This window comes from Chiloscyllium plagiosum, unplaced genomic scaffold (genome assembly GCF_037043375.1).
Source record: "Chiloscyllium plagiosum isolate Xiang-an unplaced genomic scaffold, Cpla_swu_hap1 HiC_scaffold_18, whole genome shotgun sequence".
NCBI classification, from domain to species: domain Eukaryota; kingdom Metazoa; phylum Chordata; class Chondrichthyes; order Orectolobiformes; family Hemiscylliidae; genus Chiloscyllium; species Chiloscyllium plagiosum.
The window spans coordinates 36,783,095-36,800,733 of record NW_028270156.1 but is presented as its reverse complement, the minus strand read 5'-3'; the positions used below and the strand labels follow the sequence as shown (position 1 = coordinate 36,800,733).

Here is a 17,639-nt window from a genome sequence, read left to right as displayed (position 1 = left end):
GTACCAAAGAAAGCACATGCAATGTGTCTCAATGACTACCGCCTGATGCCTCTGACTTCCATAGTTACAAAGTCCTTTGAGAGGTTAGTCATGGATCACATCAACCCTAGACCCCCAGCCTGCCTCAATCCCTTGCAATCTGCCTACCAGTGCAACAGGTCCACGGTAGATGCCATTTTTCTCATCCTGCACTCATTCGACGAACATCTGAATAATACAGATACCTGTGTCAGGCTTCTACTTATTGATTACAGCTCCACCTTCAACATTATAATACCAACCAAACTAACCTCCAAACTCTGAGACCTAGGTCTTGGGTCTGCTATCTGCAACAGGATCCTCAACCTCTTGATCCATAGACTGCAGTCAGTAAAGAAAGATAACATCACCTCCTCTGCGATGCGCCTCAACACCGGCGCCTCCCAAGAATACGTACTCAAGCTCCTACTGCACTCCCTGTACACTCGGGACTGTGTGGCACAATTTCATCCGAATGCCATTTACAAGTTCACTGAAAACACTACCATTGTATGACAGATATCAGACAACCATGAGTTAGCATACAGAAAGAAGATAGGATGCTTGATCTTATGATGCAAAGATAACAATCTCTCCTCCAAAGTGGTGGGCAAAACTAAGGAGCTTGATCATCGACCTCCGGAAGAAAGAAGAACAACATGACCCTACTTACATCAATGGAGCTGAGGTGGAGAGGGTCGATAGCGTCAAATTCCTTGGAGTGATGATAACCAGCAACCTGCACTGAACCTCCCACAGAGGTGTGATAATCAAGAAGGCACAACAATGCCTCTTCTTCCTCTGAACGCTTATGAAATTCAGCATGTCTGTAAGGACCCTCACTAACTCTTATAGATGCATCATAGAAAGCATTCTACCCAGCTACATCATGGCTGGTACAGTAGTTGCTCTACCCATGGCCATAAGAACCTACAGAAAGTTATGTGAACAGCCCAGACAATCACATAAGCCATGGACTCCCTCTACGTATACTGTAGTTCCGGAATGGCAGCTAGCGTCAACAGTGACACCTCCAATCCTGGTATTAATCTCTTCCAACCTCTTCCATCACGCAGAAGATACAAAAGCTTAAACGCACATACCAGTGGGTTCCAGAACAAATTTTTACCCGCTGTTATTCGTCTGTCGAATGGGTCTCTCAAATTTCAAATCTAATGGCGATCTCTTTTTGTCCTCTCCTTGCAGCCATAACTTTCTCTGCCTTGCTCTGTTCAATCACCCTATGATCTGCTTATTCTGTACACAAAACACAACTTTCAACTGCACTTAGGTATGTGTGACAACGATAAATCACATCAAATCAAGTGCAACAGCCTGCTCGACTTACACAGTGACTGCAGTGGAGCTGTTGTCACCACTTGCAACTGACAAAGTCCAGCTGCATACATGACATGGATAAACAAACAGCATTAACATTTTGCGTCTGAAATGTTTTCTTCAGAACTGAACAGTCTTGGAATTTAAACATTTTTATGCTGTTGAGAGAGGGGGAGAAACATTAAGTAGAATAAATGATAATGGTGCTCAGAGCAGGAGACAAAAAGAGTGGTAATGTTAGTAAAAGTGAGATGGAAATGTAAAATGCATGGAGATACTAGGTGCAAAAGAGAGAAAGAAAATCTATTCTGTTGAGAGTGAAACAACACGATACATTTTTTTTTAAAAAAGCAATGGAGGTGAAGGAAGGAGTCAGTTTCTAAACCAACTGGAGGGGTAGATGTCATGCTGTGAAGTTTGTTGACTCAATGTTCAGGGCTAGCATAGGGAGATGTGACATGAAAATGTGATGTTGTTCCTCCAGTTCACATTGAACATTAATACAACACTATAGCACACCCAGGATGGGAATTTTAGCATGGGAACATGATGGTTGAAGTGAAAAGGCAAACAACTGGCTGGTGAGTGTCATAATTAGGGATTGGGCACAGGTATGACATCATCGATATATCAGAGAAAGAGTTGTTGGTAGTCTCGGAATAGAAACACAACAAGGCATGTTTCACATACTGAGTTGAGAGTGTGATGCTGGAAATGCACAGCTGGTCAGGCAGCATCCGAGGAGCAGGAGAATTGACATTCAGGCATAAGCCCTTCATCAGGAATGAGAAGTTCTCATCTTTTCCATGTTCCAAATACCAACAAAGGCACAAGCATAGCCTGGGACATATGTGGTTGTCTATACTTTGAGTGCTGTCATCTTGAGGTTGTACAGGACATGAGTGAGACCTAGGATGGGGGAATTTCAAGAACAGGGGATATATTTTTAAGGTGAGAGGAGGGAGATTTTAAAAAGACATGAGGGGCAATTTATTTTTACACAGAAGGTGATTCACATGTGGAATGAACTTCCTGAGGAAATCCTGAATGTTGAGCACAATTGCAAAGTTTAAAAGACACCTAGGTAAATATATGAATAGCAAAGGTTTGGAGAGATAGGAGTAGACATTTTTTCCTAGATTTGCTTAAGAAATGTTGTAAGGAGAAAGCCGGGAACTATTGGCCTGTCTGACTTTGGTTGTGGGTAGATTGATGGAGGTGATTTTAAAACATAAACTTTATGGACATTTAGAGAGACATAAATTGATTCGGGATAGTCAGCGTGGCTTTGTGTGAGAAAAATAATTTCTCACAAACATGCTTGCAGTTTTGAAGAAGTTAACAAAACGATTGATGAAGGCAGAACAGTAGATATTGTTTACTTGGACTTTAGTAGAACTTTTGACAAGGTTCCACATTATAGACTAATTAGTAAAGTTAGGTCACAAGATTGAGCTTGCCAATTGGACGCATTATTGGCTTAATGGCAGGAGAAAGAGACTAGTGGTTGAGGGTTGCTTTCAGATTGAAGGCCTGTCACCAGAGTGTTCCACAAGGATCGGTTCTGGGAAATCTTTTGTTTGTCATCTATATGAATGATTTGGATGAGCATATAGAAGGCATGGTTAGTCAGCTTGCAGACAGCACCAAAAGTGGTAGCGTAGTAGCCAGTGAAATAGGTTTCCTAAGATTACAAAGGGATCTTGTTCAAATGGGTCAATGGGTTCAAAAATGACAGATGGTGTTCAATCTGGATAAATGCAAGGTATTGCATTTGGGTTCAACAAATAAGGGTAGGACACATAGGGCACAACCAAAAGTAGGGCCTTGGTTGTGTTCATACACAAGTAGTGTTGGTAGAACAGAGAGGCCAATGGGTTCAGGTACACCATTCCTTGAAGTTTCCATCACATATAGACAGGGTGGTTCAAGAGACATTTTGCACGCTGTGCCTTCATTGCTCAATCCTTTGAGTATAGGTGTTGAAAAGTCACGTTGTGTTTGGGCAGGACGTTGGTGAGACATCTTCTGGAATATAGTGTTCAGTTCTGTTTGCCAAGTAATAGGAAGGATATTTTTAAGCTGGAGGAATTCAGAAGAGATTTACTGGATTTTGCCAGGTATGGAAAGTTTGAGCTGTAAAGAAAGGCTGGATAGACTGGGTAGGAACAAATTACTGCAGATGCTGGAATCTGTAACAGGAAACAAAAAGTGTTGGAGATCACAATGGTCGATGGAGAGAAAGCAAGCTCGTGTTATGAATCTCGATGAATCTACATCAGAGCTGAAGTGAAGTGAAGCGATAGGCTGGAACCTTTTACACTGGAGAGTAGCAGGTCAAGTGGAAACCTTATGGACGTTTATAAAATAAAATAATGAAGGGTATAGATAGGATGAAGAGTAGTTGTCTTTTTCCTCGGATGGGGGATTTCAGGAGAGGGGGCACATTTTAAGGGCAGAAGTGCGAGAGTTAAAAAAGACATGAGGGGCATCTTTTTTTCCATAGAGGGTGGGGGTTAGCCAGTGGAATGAAGTTCCTGAGGAACTGATGGATGTGGGCACCGTTACAATGTTTAAAAGATATTTGGGTAAGTACATGAAAAGGGAAAGTTTGGATCTGGACCAGTAGCAGTGAGCTACGGCGAGTTTAGTTTGAGATTATGTTCGGCACAGAGTGATTGGGCTGAAGGATTTGTTTCCGTACTGCATGACTCGATGACTCTCTGTGAAACTGCGTCCGCCTGTTGTCTTTGCAGCAATGTCTGCAGTGGAGCTGTTGCTGCCGTTTGAACTGAAGGCAACTGAGGGAAGCGCCACGCGATCGCCGGGGGCTGTGGCGCGCGCCTGTAATCCCGCTGCTGGGAGGCTGAGGCTGCCGGATGACTTGAGGTTGGGAGTTCTGGGCTGTTGTGGTCTGTGTCGATCGGGTGCCCACACTCAGGGCAGTGTCCACATGGTGCTCCTCGGGGAACTCGGGTGTACCAGGTGTGCTGCAGAGGGGTGAACCGGCCCAGGTCGGAAACGGAGCAGGTCAAAGCCCCCGCACTGCTCAGTAGTGGGATAGCACCTGTGAATGGATGCAGCAGTGCAGCCTGACCAATACAGTGAGACGCAGTCTTTTACACCATTCTTTACCTTGCGGCATTCCCATCTTTTGCCATCAGTGCAAACAATCTCGATGTCTCAATCCTGCTTCCTTCCTTCCCCACTCACTCCCTCCACCCCCTACGCCCGCCACGTTTATTCACTCTCACGATAACCAATCTTTACAAAGTCAACAACAAATCCACACATTTTACAACAACCGAATCTCTCTACAAGTCCTCCACACTCACCCAAACACACTCTCTCAGTCATTACCTCACACTTCCCACACTGCCCTTTTCTACCTCTCCTCAATATTCACTTCTCTTTTACTGCTCCCTGCTGTTCACAGCACCTACTGTTCTGAGAAAATCTCCACTTTACACAATCCTACCAGCCACGGCCAGCAGAGAGCGCAAAACTCTCTTCATTTTCCTGCCCGAATTCTCCATTGCTCACATTGCCGAAACTTCCATTGCAACCACCAAGCGTTCAAGCTGCCTCCCGGCTCTTTCCCCTCTCCGTCATCCATTCATTCATTCACTTCGGCAAATGATTCTCCTGCAAAACTGTGCAACACTTGAACTCTCATTCTAACTTCTCTCATGCTGTAGCTACCAGAGAGAAAGAAAGAGGCAGCAAGACTGGCATTTCCATGATGCCACAATCAAGTTGACCAACAGCCCATTTTTCCATCTCCTCACTTCCGAGTATGAGGTCTTTGACAAGACAGCGAGAAATAATAGCAGCCGAGATGCACGTTATTTCCAAGAACGGGGGCCTTACTGGCCTCACTTTACAACTGGCGGTGGTCCAAGTGGCAGATCGGTTAGAAGAAAGTTCTCTGTTCCTCTCTGCTGCGATTCTCGCACGCCACTTGAATGCCACCGGTATTCAGTCTTCTGCTTCCCACTCTAATATTGAAAACATATCTTGGCCATTGCTGGAATGGAGCAATATAGTAGCAGAGGTGTAATTTGTTCAAGGGTTCTATCACACAAAATCATGCGACTGCCTTCCCTTACAGTCACAAGAGCATGTAACATAGAAGCTTCCGCAACAGATGTTGAACCATTGCTACTGAACCACCAACAATGCCTACCACTCCATACCACAAATACACTTTTGAAAATCAGATCACAGCACTGTGTTCCTGCTCCCAGTTTATAAGCAGAATCTGAAACTTGAGGACCTAGCACAGAAAGTAGGACAGTGCTGGTCTGAAGCTGCAGAAGGGCTTCTGTGGCGCTGCTTGGAATCGTTGGGCTGAACCATATTTCAGAGTTCAGCAGTCATCCTAGCCAAGTATGCTGTCACGGTCACAGACGTGATTGGCATTTGTATAGACGGCTGTGTGTCAAAGAAGAAAATCAGTGCGTTCATCAACCAGAAACCTTGTATGAACTGGGATATCCATTGCCTACTGAAGACCGGGCAGGTGGCATTCAAATTGAATGACTCAGACTTTCATAAGAATTCTGGATACAACCTCTGCAAGGCTATTACAGATGCCAAGAGGCAGTACAGGACTACGTTAGAGACCCAAACTAACCAAATGGACACCCATCGCCTGTCACAAGGCCTACACAGCATAACAGGATGCAAATTGAAGCAGAACAGAATAGCGGAGAAAAACACAGCCTTCCCTGATCTTTTTACAATCCGTTCAAACAGAATGCCAGTGGAATGATACCACCTGCCCCCAACAACCCCAGATCCTCATATTCCTCCAGTCACTGCTGCAGATGTCAGATCGCCTTCTTGAGAGTGAACCCAAGGAAAGCAACTTGTCCGGATGGAGTCCCCAGCCATGCACTTAGATCCTGTGCAGACCAGCTAGCGAGAGAACTTTCTGACATCTTTAACCCCTCGTTGTTACAATCTGAAGTCCCCAACTGCTTCCATTATTCCGGTACCAAAGAAAGCACATGCAATGTGTCTCAATGACTACCGCCTGATGCCTCTGACTTCCATAGTTACAAAGTCCTTTGAGAGGTTAGTCATGGATCACATCAACCCTAGACCCCCAGCCTGCCTCAATCCCTTGCAATCTGCCTACCAGTGCAACAGGTCCACGGTAGATGCCATTTTTCTCATCCTGCACTCATTCGACGAACATCTGAATAATACAGATACCTGTGTCAGGCTTCTACTTATTGATTACAGCTCCACCTTCAACATTATAATACCAACCAAACTAACCTCCAAACTCTGAGACCTAGGTCTTGGGTCTGCTATCTGCAACAGGATCCTCAACCTCTTGATCCATAGACTGCAGTCAGTAAAGAAAGATAACATCACCTCCTCTGCGATGCGCCTCAACACCGGCGCCTCCCAAGAATACGTACTCAAGCTCCTACTGCACTCCCTGTACACTCGGGACTGTGTGGCACAATTTCATCCGAATGCCATTTACAAGTTCACTGAAAACACTACCATTGTATGACAGATATCAGACAACCATGAGTTAGCATACAGAAAGAAGATAGGATGCTTGATCTTATGATGCAAAGATAACAATCTCTCCTCCAAAGTGGTGGGCAAAACTAAGGAGCTTGATCATCGACCTCCGGAAGAAAGAAGAACAACATGACCCTACTTACATCAATGGAGCTGAGGTGGAGAGGGTCGATAGCGTCAAATTCCTTGGAGTGATGATAACCAGCAACCTGCACTGAACCTCCCACAGAGGTGTGATAATCAAGAAGGCACAACAATGCCTCTTCTTCCTCTGAACGCTTATGAAATTCAGCATGTCTGTAAGGACCCTCACTAACTCTTATAGATGCATCATAGAAAGCATTCTACCCAGCTACATCATGGCTGGTACAGTAGTTGCTCTACCCATGGCCATAAGAACCTACAGAAAGTTATGTGAACAGCCCAGACAATCACATAAGCCATGGACTCCCTCTACGTATACTGTAGTTCCGGAATGGCAGCTAGCGTCAACAGTGACACCTCCAAACCTGGTATTAATCTCTTCCAACCTCTTCCATCACGCAGAAGATACAAAAGCTTAAACGCACATACCAGTGGGTTCCAGAACAAATTTTTACCCGCTGTTATTCGTCTGTCGAATGGGTCTCTCAAATTTCAAATCTAATGGCGATCTCTTTTTGTCCTCTCCTTGCAGCCATAACTTTCTCTGCCTTGCTCTGTTCAATCACCCTATGATCTGCTTATTCTGTACACAAAACACAACTTTCAACTGCACTTAGGTATGTGTGACAACGATAAATCACATCAAATCAAGTGCAACAGCCTGCTCGACTTACACAGTGACTGCAGTGGAGCTGTTGTCACCACTTGCAACTGACAAAGTCCAGCTGCATACATGACATGGATAAACAAACAGCATTAACATTTTGCGTCTGAAATGTTTTCTTCAGAACTGAACAGTCTTGGAATTTAAACATTTTTATGCTGTTGAGAGAGGGGGAGAAACATTAAGTAGAATAAATGATAATGGTGCTCAGAGCAGGAGACAAAAAGAGTGGTAATGTTAGTAAAAGTGAGATGGAAATGTAAAATGCATGGAGATACTAGGTGCAAAAGAGAGAAAGAAAATCTATTCTGTTGAGAGTGAAACAACACGATACATTTTTTTTAAAAAAAGCAATGGAGGTGAAGGAAGGAGTCAGTTTCTAAACCAACTGGAGGGGTAGATGTCATGCTGTGAAGTTTGTTGACTCAATGTTCAGGGCTAGCATAGGGAGATGTGACATGAAAATGTGATGTTGTTCCTCCAGTTCACATTGAACATTAATACAACACTATAGCACACCCAGGATGGGAATTTTAGCATGGGAACATGATGGTTGAAGTGAAAAGGCAAACAACTGGCTGGTGAGTGTCATAATTAGGGATTGGGCACAGGTATGACATCATCGATATATCAGAGAAAGAGTTGTTGGTAGTCTCGGAATAGAAACACAACAAGGCATGTTTCACATACTGAGTTGAGAGTGTGATGCTGGAAATGCACAGCTGGTCAGGCAGCATCCGAGGAGCAGGAGAATTGACATTCAGGCATAAGCCCTTCATCAGGAATGAGAAGTTCTCATCTTTTCCATGTTCCAAATACCAACAAAGGCACAAGCATAGCCTGGGACATATGTGGTTGTCTATACTTTGAGTGCTGTCATCTTGAGGTTGTACAGGACATGAGTGAGACCTAGGATGGGTGAATTTCAAGAACAGGGGATATATTTTTAAGGTGAGAGGAGGGAGATTTTAAAAAGACATGAGGGGCAATTTATTTTTACACAGAAGGTGATTCACATGTGGAATGAACTTCCTGAGGAAATCCTGAATGTTGAGCACAATTGCAAAGTTTAAAAGACACCTAGGTAAATATATGAATAGCAAAGGTTTGGAGAGATAGGAGTAGACATTTTTTCCTAGATTTGCTTAAGAAATGTTGTAAGGAGAAAGCCGGGAACTATTGGCCTGTCTGACTTTGGTTGTGGGTAGATTGATGGAGGTGATTTTAAAACATAAACTTTATGGACATTTAGAGAGACATAAATTGATTCGGGATAGTCAGCGTGGCTTTGTGTGAGAAAAATAATTTCTCACAAACATGCTTGCAGTTTTGAAGAAGTTACCAAAACGATTGATGAAGGCAGAACAGTAGATATTGTTTACTTGGACTTTAGTAGAACTTTTGACAAGGTTCCACATTATAGACTAATTAGTAAAGTTAGGTCACAAGATTGAGCTTGCCAATTGGACGCATTATTGGCTTAATGGCAGGAGAAAGAGACTAGTGGTTGAGGGTTGCTTTCAGATTGAAGGCCTGTCACCAGAGTGTTCCACAAGGATCGGTTCTGGGAAATCTTTTGTTTGTCATCTATATGAATGATTTGGATGAGCATATAGAAGGCATGGTTAGTCAGCTTGCAGACAGCACCAAAAGTGGTAGCGTAGTAGCCAGTGAAATAGGTTTCCTAAGATTACAAAGGGATCTTGTTCAAATGGGTCAATGGGTTCAAAAATGACAGATGGTGTTCAATCTGGATAAATGCAAGGTATTGCATTTGGGTTCAACAAATAAGGGTAGGACACATAGGGCACAACCAAAAGTAGGGCCTTGGTTGTGTTCATACACAAGTAGTGTTGGTAGAACAGAGAGGCCAATGGGTTCAGGTACACCATTCCTTGAAGTTTCCATCACATATAGACAGGGTGGTTCAAGAGACATTTTGCACGCTGTGCCTTCATTGCTCAATCCTTTGAGTATAGGTGTTGAAAAGTCACGTTGTGTTTGGGCAGGACGTTGGTGAGACATCTTCTGGAATATAGTGTTCAGTTCTGTTTGCCAAGTAATAGGAAGGATATTTTTAAGCTGGAGGAATTCAGAAGAGGTTTACTGGATTTTGCCAGGTATGGAAAGTTTGAGCTGTAAAGAAAGGCTGGATAGACTGGGTAGGAACAAATTACTGCAGATGCTGGAATCTGTAACAGGAAACAAAAAGTGTTGGAGATCACAATGGTCGATGGAGAGAAAGCAAGCTCGTGTTATGAATCTCGATGAATCTACATCAGAGCTGAAGTGAAGTGAAGCGATAGGCTGGAACCTTTTACACTGGAGAGTAGCAGGTCAAGTGGAAACCTTATGGACGTTTATAAAATAAAATAATGAAGGGTATAGATAGGATGAAGAGTAGTTGTCTTTTTCCTCGGATGGGGGATTTCAGGAGAGGGGGCACATTTTAAGGGCAGAAGTGCGAGAGTTAAAAAAGACATGAGGGGCATCTTTTTTTCCATAGAGGGTGGGGGTTAGCCAGTGGAATGAAGTTCCTGAGGAACTGATGGATGTGGGCACCGTTACAATGTTTAAAAGATATTTGGGTAAGTACATGAAAAGGGAAAGTTTGGATCTGGACCAGTAGCAGTGAGCTACGGCGAGTTTAGTTTGAGATTATGTTCGGCACAGAGTGATTGGGCTGAAGGATTTGTTTCCGTACTGCATGACTCGATGACTCTCTGTGAAACTGCGTCCGCCTGTTGTCTTTGCAGCAATGTCTGCAGTGGAGCTGTTGCTGCCGTTTGAACTGAAGGCAACTGAGGGAAGCGCCACGCGATCGCCGGGGGCTGTGGCGCGCGCCTGTAATCCCGCTGCTGGGAGGCTGAGGCTGCCGGATGACTTGAGGTTGGGAGTTCTGGGCTGTTGTGGTCTGTGTCGATCGGGTGCCCACACTCAGGGCAGTGTCCACATGGTGCTCCTCGGGGAACTCGGGTGTACCAGGTGTGCTGCAGAGGGGTGAACCGGCCCAGGTCGGAAACGGAGCAGGTCAAAGCCCCCGCACTGCTCAGTAGTGGGATAGCACCTGTGAATGGATGCAGCAGTGCAGCCTGACCAATACAGTGAGACGCAGTCTTTTACACCATTCTTTACCTTGCGGCATTCCCATCTTTTGCCATCAGTGCAAACAATCTCGATGTCTCAATCCTGCTTCCTTCCTTCCCCACTCACTCCCTCCACCCCCTACGCCCGCCACGTTTATTCACTCTCACGATAACCAATCTTTACAAAGTCAACAACAAATCCACACATTTTACAACAACCGAATCTCTCTACAAGTCCTCCACACTCACCCAAACACACTCTCTCAGTCATTACCTCACACTTCCCACACTGCCCTTTTCTACCTCTCCTCAATATTCACTTCTCTTTTACTGCTCCCTGCTGTTCACAGCACCTACTGTTCTGAGAAAATCTCCACTTTACACAATCCTACCAGCCACGGCCAGCAGAGAGCGCAAAACTCTCTTCATTTTCCTGCCCGAATTCTCCATTGCTCACATTGCCGAAACTTCCATTGCAACCACCAAGCGTTCAAGCTGCCTCCCGGCTCTTTCCCCTCTCCGTCATCCATTCATTCATTCACTTCGGCAAATGATTCTCCTGCAAAACTGTGCAACACTTGAACTCTCATTCTAACTTCTCTCATGCTGTAGCTACCAGAGAGAAAGAAAGAGGCAGCAAGACTGGCATTTCCATGATGCCACAATCAAGTTGACCAACAGCCCATTTTTCCATCTCCTCACTTCCGAGTATGAGGTCTTTGACAAGACAGCGAGAAATAATAGCAGCCGAGATGCACGTTATTTCCAAGAACGGGGGCCTTACTGGCCTCACTTTACAACTGGCGGTGGTCCAAGTGGCAGATCGGTTAGAAGAAAGTTCTCTGTTCCTCTCTGCTGCGATTCTCGCACGCCACTTGAATGCCACCGGTATTCAGTCTTCTGCTTCCCACTCTAATATTGAAAACATATCTTGGCCATTGCTGGAATGGAGCAATATAGTAGCAGAGGTGTAATTTGTTCAAGGGTTCTATCACACAAAATCATGCGACTGCCTTCCCTTACAGTCACAAGAGCATGTAACATAGAAGCTTCCGCAACAGATGTTGAACCATTGCTACTGAACCACCAACAATGCCTACCACTCCATACCACAAATACACTTTTGAAAATCAGATCACAGCACTGTGTTCCTGCTCCCAGTTTATAAGCAGAATCTGAAACTTGAGGACCTAGCACAGAAAGTAGGACAGTGCTGGTCTGAAGCTGCAGAAGGGCTTCTGTGGCGCTGCTTGGAATCGTTGGGCTGAACCATATTTCAGAGTTCAGCAGTCATCCTAGCCAAGTATGCTGTCACGGTCACAGACGTGATTGGCATTTGTATAGACGGCTGTGTGTCAAAGAAGAAAATCAGTGCGTTCATCAACCAGAAACCTTGTATGAACTGGGATATCCATTGCCTACTGAAGACCGGGCAGGTGGCATTCAAATTGAATGACTCAGACTTTCATAAGAATTCTGGATACAACCTCTGCAAGGCTATTACAGATGCCAAGAGGCAGTACAGGACTACGTTAGAGACCCAAACTAACCAAATGGACACCCATCGCCTGTCACAAGGCCTACACAGCATAACAGGATGCAAATTGAAGCAGAACAGAATAGCGGAGAAAAACACAGCCTTCCCTGATCTTTTTACAATCCGTTCAAACAGAATGCCAGTGGAATGATACCACCTGCCCCCAACAACCCCAGATCCTCATATTCCTCCAGTCACTGCTGCAGATGTCAGATCGCCTTCTTGAGAGTGAACCCAAGGAAAGCAACTTGTCCGGATGGAGTCCCCAGCCATGCACTTAGATCCTGTGCAGACCAGCTAGCGAGAGAACTTTCTGACATCTTTAACCCCTCGTTGTTACAATCTGAAGTCCCCAACTGCTTCCATTATTCCGGTACCAAAGAAAGCACATGCAATGTGTCTCAATGACTACCGCCTGATGCCTCTGACTTCCATAGTTACAAAGTCCTTTGAGAGGTTAGTCATGGATCACATCAACCCTAGACCCCCAGCCTGCCTCAATCCCTTGCAATCTGCCTACCAGTGCAACAGGTCCACGGTAGATGCCATTTTTCTCATCCTGCACTCATTCGACGAACATCTGAATAATACAGATACCTGTGTCAGGCTTCTACTTATTGATTACAGCTCCACCTTCAACATTATAATACCAACCAAACTAACCTCCAAACTCTGAGACCTAGGTCTTGGGTCTGCTATCTGCAACAGGATCCTCAACCTCTTGATCCATAGACTGCAGTCAGTAAAGAAAGATAACATCACCTCCTCTGCGATGCGCCTCAACACCGGCGCCTCCCAAGAATACGTACTCAAGCTCCTACTGCACTCCCTGTACACTCGGGACTGTGTGGCACAATTTCATCCGAATGCCATTTACAAGTTCACTGAAAACACTACCATTGTATGACAGATATCAGACAACCATGAGTTAGCATACAGAAAGAAGATAGGATGCTTGATCTTATGATGCAAAGATAACAATCTCTCCTCCAAAGTGGTGGGCAAAACTAAGGAGCTTGATCATCGACCTCCGGAAGAAAGAACAACAACATGACCCTACTTACATCAATGGAGCTGAGGTGGAGAGGGTCGATAGCGTCAAATTCCTTGGAGTGATGATAACCAGCAACCTGCACTGAACCTCCCACAGAGGTGTGATAATCAAGAAGGCACAACAATGCCTCTTCTTCCTCTGAACGCTTATGAAATTCAGCATGTCTGTAAGGACCCTCACTAACTCTTATAGATGCATCATAGAAAGCATTCTACCCAGCTACATCATGGCTGGTACAGTAGTTGCTCTACCCATGGCCATAAGAACCTACAGAAAGTTATGTGAACAGCCCAGACAATCACATAAGCCATGGACTCCCTCTACGTATACTGTAGTTCCGGAATGGCAGCTAGCGTCAACAGTGACACCTCCAATCCTGGTATTAATCTCTTCCAACCTCTTCCATCACGCAGAAGATACAAAAGCTTAAACGCACATACCAGTGGGTTCCAGAACAAATTTTTACCCGCTGTTATTCGTCTGTCGAATGGGTCTCTCAAATTTCAAATCTAATGGCGATCTCTTTTTGTCCTCTCCTTGCAGCCATAACTTTCTCTGCCTTGCTCTGTTCAATCACCCTATGATCTGCTTATTCTGTACACAAAACACAACTTTCAACTGCACTTAGGTATGTGTGACAACGATAAATCACATCAAATCAAGTGCAACAGCCTGCTCGACTTACACAGTGACTGCAGTGGAGCTGTTGTCACCACTTGCAACTGACAAAGTCCAGCTGCATACATGACATGGATAAACAAACAGCATTAACATTTTGCGTCTGAAATGTTTTCTTCAGAACTGAACAGTCTTGGAATTTAAACATTTTTATGCTGTTGAGAGAGGGGGAGAAACATTAAGTAGAATAAATGATAATGGTGCTCAGAGCAGGAGACAAAAAGAGTGGTAATGTTAGTAAAAGTGAGATGGAAATGTAAAATGCATGGAGATACTAGGTGCAAAAGAGAGAAAGAAAATCTATTCTGTTGAGAGTGAAACAACACGATACATTTTTTTTTAAAAAAGCAATGGAGGTGAAGGAAGGAGTCAGTTTCTAAACCAACTGGAGGGGTAGATGTCATGCTGTGAAGTTTGTTGACTCAATGTTCAGGGCTAGCATAGGGAGATGTGACATGAAAATGTGATGTTGTTCCTCCAGTTCACATTGAACATTAATACAACACTATAGCACACCCAGGATGGGAATTTTAGCATGGGAACATGATGGTTGAAGTGAAAAGGCAAACAACTGGCTGGTGAGTGTCATAATTAGGGATTGGGCACAGGTATGACATCATCGATATATCAGAGAAAGAGTTGTTGGTAGTCTCGGAATAGAAACACAACAAGGCATGTTTCACATACTGAGTTGAGAGTGTGATGCTGGAAATGCACAGCTGGTCAGGCAGCATCCGAGGAGCAGGAGAATTGACATTCAGGCATAAGCCCTTCATCAGGAATGAGAAGTTCTCATCTTTTCCATGTTCCAAATACCAACAAAGGCACAAGCATAGCCTGGGACATATGTGGTTGTCTATACTTTGAGTGCTGTCATCTTGAGGTTGTACAGGACATGAGTGAGACCTAGGATGGGGGAATTTCAAGAACAGGGGATATATTTTTAAGGTGAGAGGAGGGAGATTTTAAAAAGACATGAGGGGCAATTTATTTTTACACAGAAGGTGATTCACATGTGGAATGAACTTCCTGAGGAAATCCTGAATGTTGAGCACAATTGCAAAGTTTAAAAGACACCTAGGTAAATATATGAATAGCAAAGGTTTGGAGAGATAGGAGTAGACATTTTTTCCTAGATTTGCTGAAGAAATGTTGTAAGGAGAAAGCCGGGAACTATTGGCCTGTCTGACTTTGGTTGTGGGTAGATTGATGGAGGTGATTTTAAAACATAAACTTTATGGACATTTAGAGAGACATAAATTGATTCGGGATAGTCAGCGTGGCTTTGTGTGAGAAAAATAATTTCTCACAAACATGCTTGCAGTTTTGAAGAAGTTACCAAAACGATTGATGAAGGCAGAACAGTAGATATTGTTTACTTGGACTTTAGTAGAACTTTTGACAAGGTTCCACATTATAGACTAATTAGTAAAGTTAGGTCACAAGATTGAGCTTGCCAATTGGACGCATTATTGGCTTAATGGCAGGAGAAAGAGACTAGTGGTTGAGGGTTGCTTTCAGATTGAAGGCCTGTCACCAGAGTGTTCCACAAGGATCGGTTCTGGGAAATCTTTTGTTTGTCATCTATATGAATGATTTGGATGAGCATATAGAAGGCATGGTTAGTCAGCTTGCAGACAGCACCAAAAGTGGTAGCGTAGTAGCCAGTGAAATAGGTTTCCTAAGATTACAAAGGGATCTTGTTCAAATGGGTCAATGGGTTCAAAAATGACAGATGGTGTTCAATCTGGATAAATGCAAGGTATTGCATTTGGGTTCAACAAATAAGGGTAGGACACATAGGGCACAACCAAAAGTAGGGCCTTGGTTGTGTTCATACACAAGTAGTGTTGGTAGAACAGAGAGGCCAATGGGTTCAGGTACACCATTCCTTGAAGTTTCCATCACATATAGACAGGGTGGTTCAAGAGACATTTTGCACGCTGTGCCTTCATTGCTCAATCCTTTGAGTATAGGCGTTGAAAAGTCACGTTGTGTTTGGGCAGGACGTTGGTGAGACATCTTCTGGAATATAGTGTTCAGTTCTGTTTGCCAAGTAATAGGAAGGATATTTTTAAGCTGGAGGAATTCAGAAGAGGTTTACTGGATTTTGCCAGGTATGGAAAGTTTGAGCTGTAAAGAAAGGCTGGATAGACTGGGTAGGAACAAATTACTGCAGATGCTGGAATCTGTAACAGGAAACAAAAAGTGTTGGAGATCACAATGGTCGATGGAGAGAAAGCAAGCTCGTGTTATGAATCTCGATGAATCTACATCAGAGCTGAAGTGAAGTGAAGCGATAGGCTGGAACCTTTTACACTGGAGAGTAGCAGGTCAAGTGGAAACCTTATGGACGTTTATAAAATAAAATAATGAAGGGTATAGATAGGATGAAGAGTAGTTGTCTTTTTCCTCGGATGGGGGATTTCAGGAGAGGGGGCACATTTTAAGGGCAGAAGTGCGAGAGTTAAAAAAGACATGAGGGGCATCTTTTTTTCCATAGAGGGTGGGGGTTAGCCAGTGGAATGAAGTTCCTGAGGAACTGATGGATGTGGGCACCGTTACAATGTTTAAAAGATATTTGGGTAAGTACATGAAAAGGGAAAGTTTGGATCTGGACCAGTAGCAGTGAGCTACGGCGAGTTTAGTTTGAGATTATGTTCGGCACAGAGTGATTGGGCTGAAGGGTTTGTTTCCGTACTGCATGACTCGATGACTCTCTGTGAAACTGCGTCCGCCTGTTGTCTTTGCAGCAATGTCTGCAGTGGAGCTGTTGCTGCCGTTTGAACTGAAGGCAACTGAGGGAAGCGCCACGCGATCGCCGGGGGCTGTGGCGCGCGCCTGTAATCCCGCTGCTGGGAGGCTGAGGCTGCCGGATGACTTGAGGTTGGGAGTTCTGGGCTGTTGTGGTCTGTGTCGATCGGGTGCCCACACTCAGGGCAGTGTCCACATGGTGCTCCTCGGGGAACTCGGGTGTACCAGGTGTGCTGCCGAGGGGTGAACCGGCCCAGGTCGGAAACGGAGCAGGTCAAAGCCCCCGCACTGCTCAGTAGTGGGATAGCACCTGTGAATGGATGCAGCAGTGCAGCCTGACCAATACAGTGAGACGCAGTCTTTTACACCATTCTTTACCTTGCGGCATTCCCATCTTTTGCCATCAGTGCAAACAATCTCGATGTCTCAATCCTGCTTCCTTCCTTCCCCACTCACTCCCTCCACCCCCTACGCCCGCCACGTTTATTCACTCTCACGATAACCAATCTTTACAAAGTCAACAACAAATCCACACATTTTACAACAACCGAATCTCTCTACAAGTCCTCCACACTCACCCAAACACACTCTCTCAGTCATTACCTCACACTTCCCACACTGCCCTTTTCTACCTCTCCTCAATATTCACTTCTCTTTTACTGCTCCCTGCTGTTCACAGCACCTACTGTTCTGAGAAAATCTCCACTTTACACAATCCTACCAGCCACGGCCAGCAGAGAGCGCAAAACTCTCTTCATTTTCCTGCCCGAATTCTCCATTGCTCACATTGCCGAAACTTCCATTGCAACCACCAAGCGTTCA

The 17,639-nt window shown here is 44.5% G+C and overlaps 3 non-coding genes across 3 annotated transcripts; all 3 read left to right on the top strand.

Annotated features, from left to right (window-relative positions):
- Positions 1 to 4,179: 4,179 nt before the first annotated feature.
- LOC148146949 (signal recognition particle RNA) lies at positions 4,180 to 4,477 on the top strand. The gene has a single exon (XR_015760322.1).
- A 6,054-nt stretch (positions 4,478 to 10,531) lies between these two features.
- Positions 10,532 to 10,829, top strand: LOC148146948 (signal recognition particle RNA). Its single transcript, XR_015760321.1, has one exon.
- Positions 10,830 to 16,883: 6,054 nt separating this feature from the next.
- Positions 16,884 to 17,181, top strand: LOC148146947 (signal recognition particle RNA). Its single transcript, XR_015760255.1, has one exon.
- Positions 17,182 to 17,639: the final 458 nt, after the last annotated feature.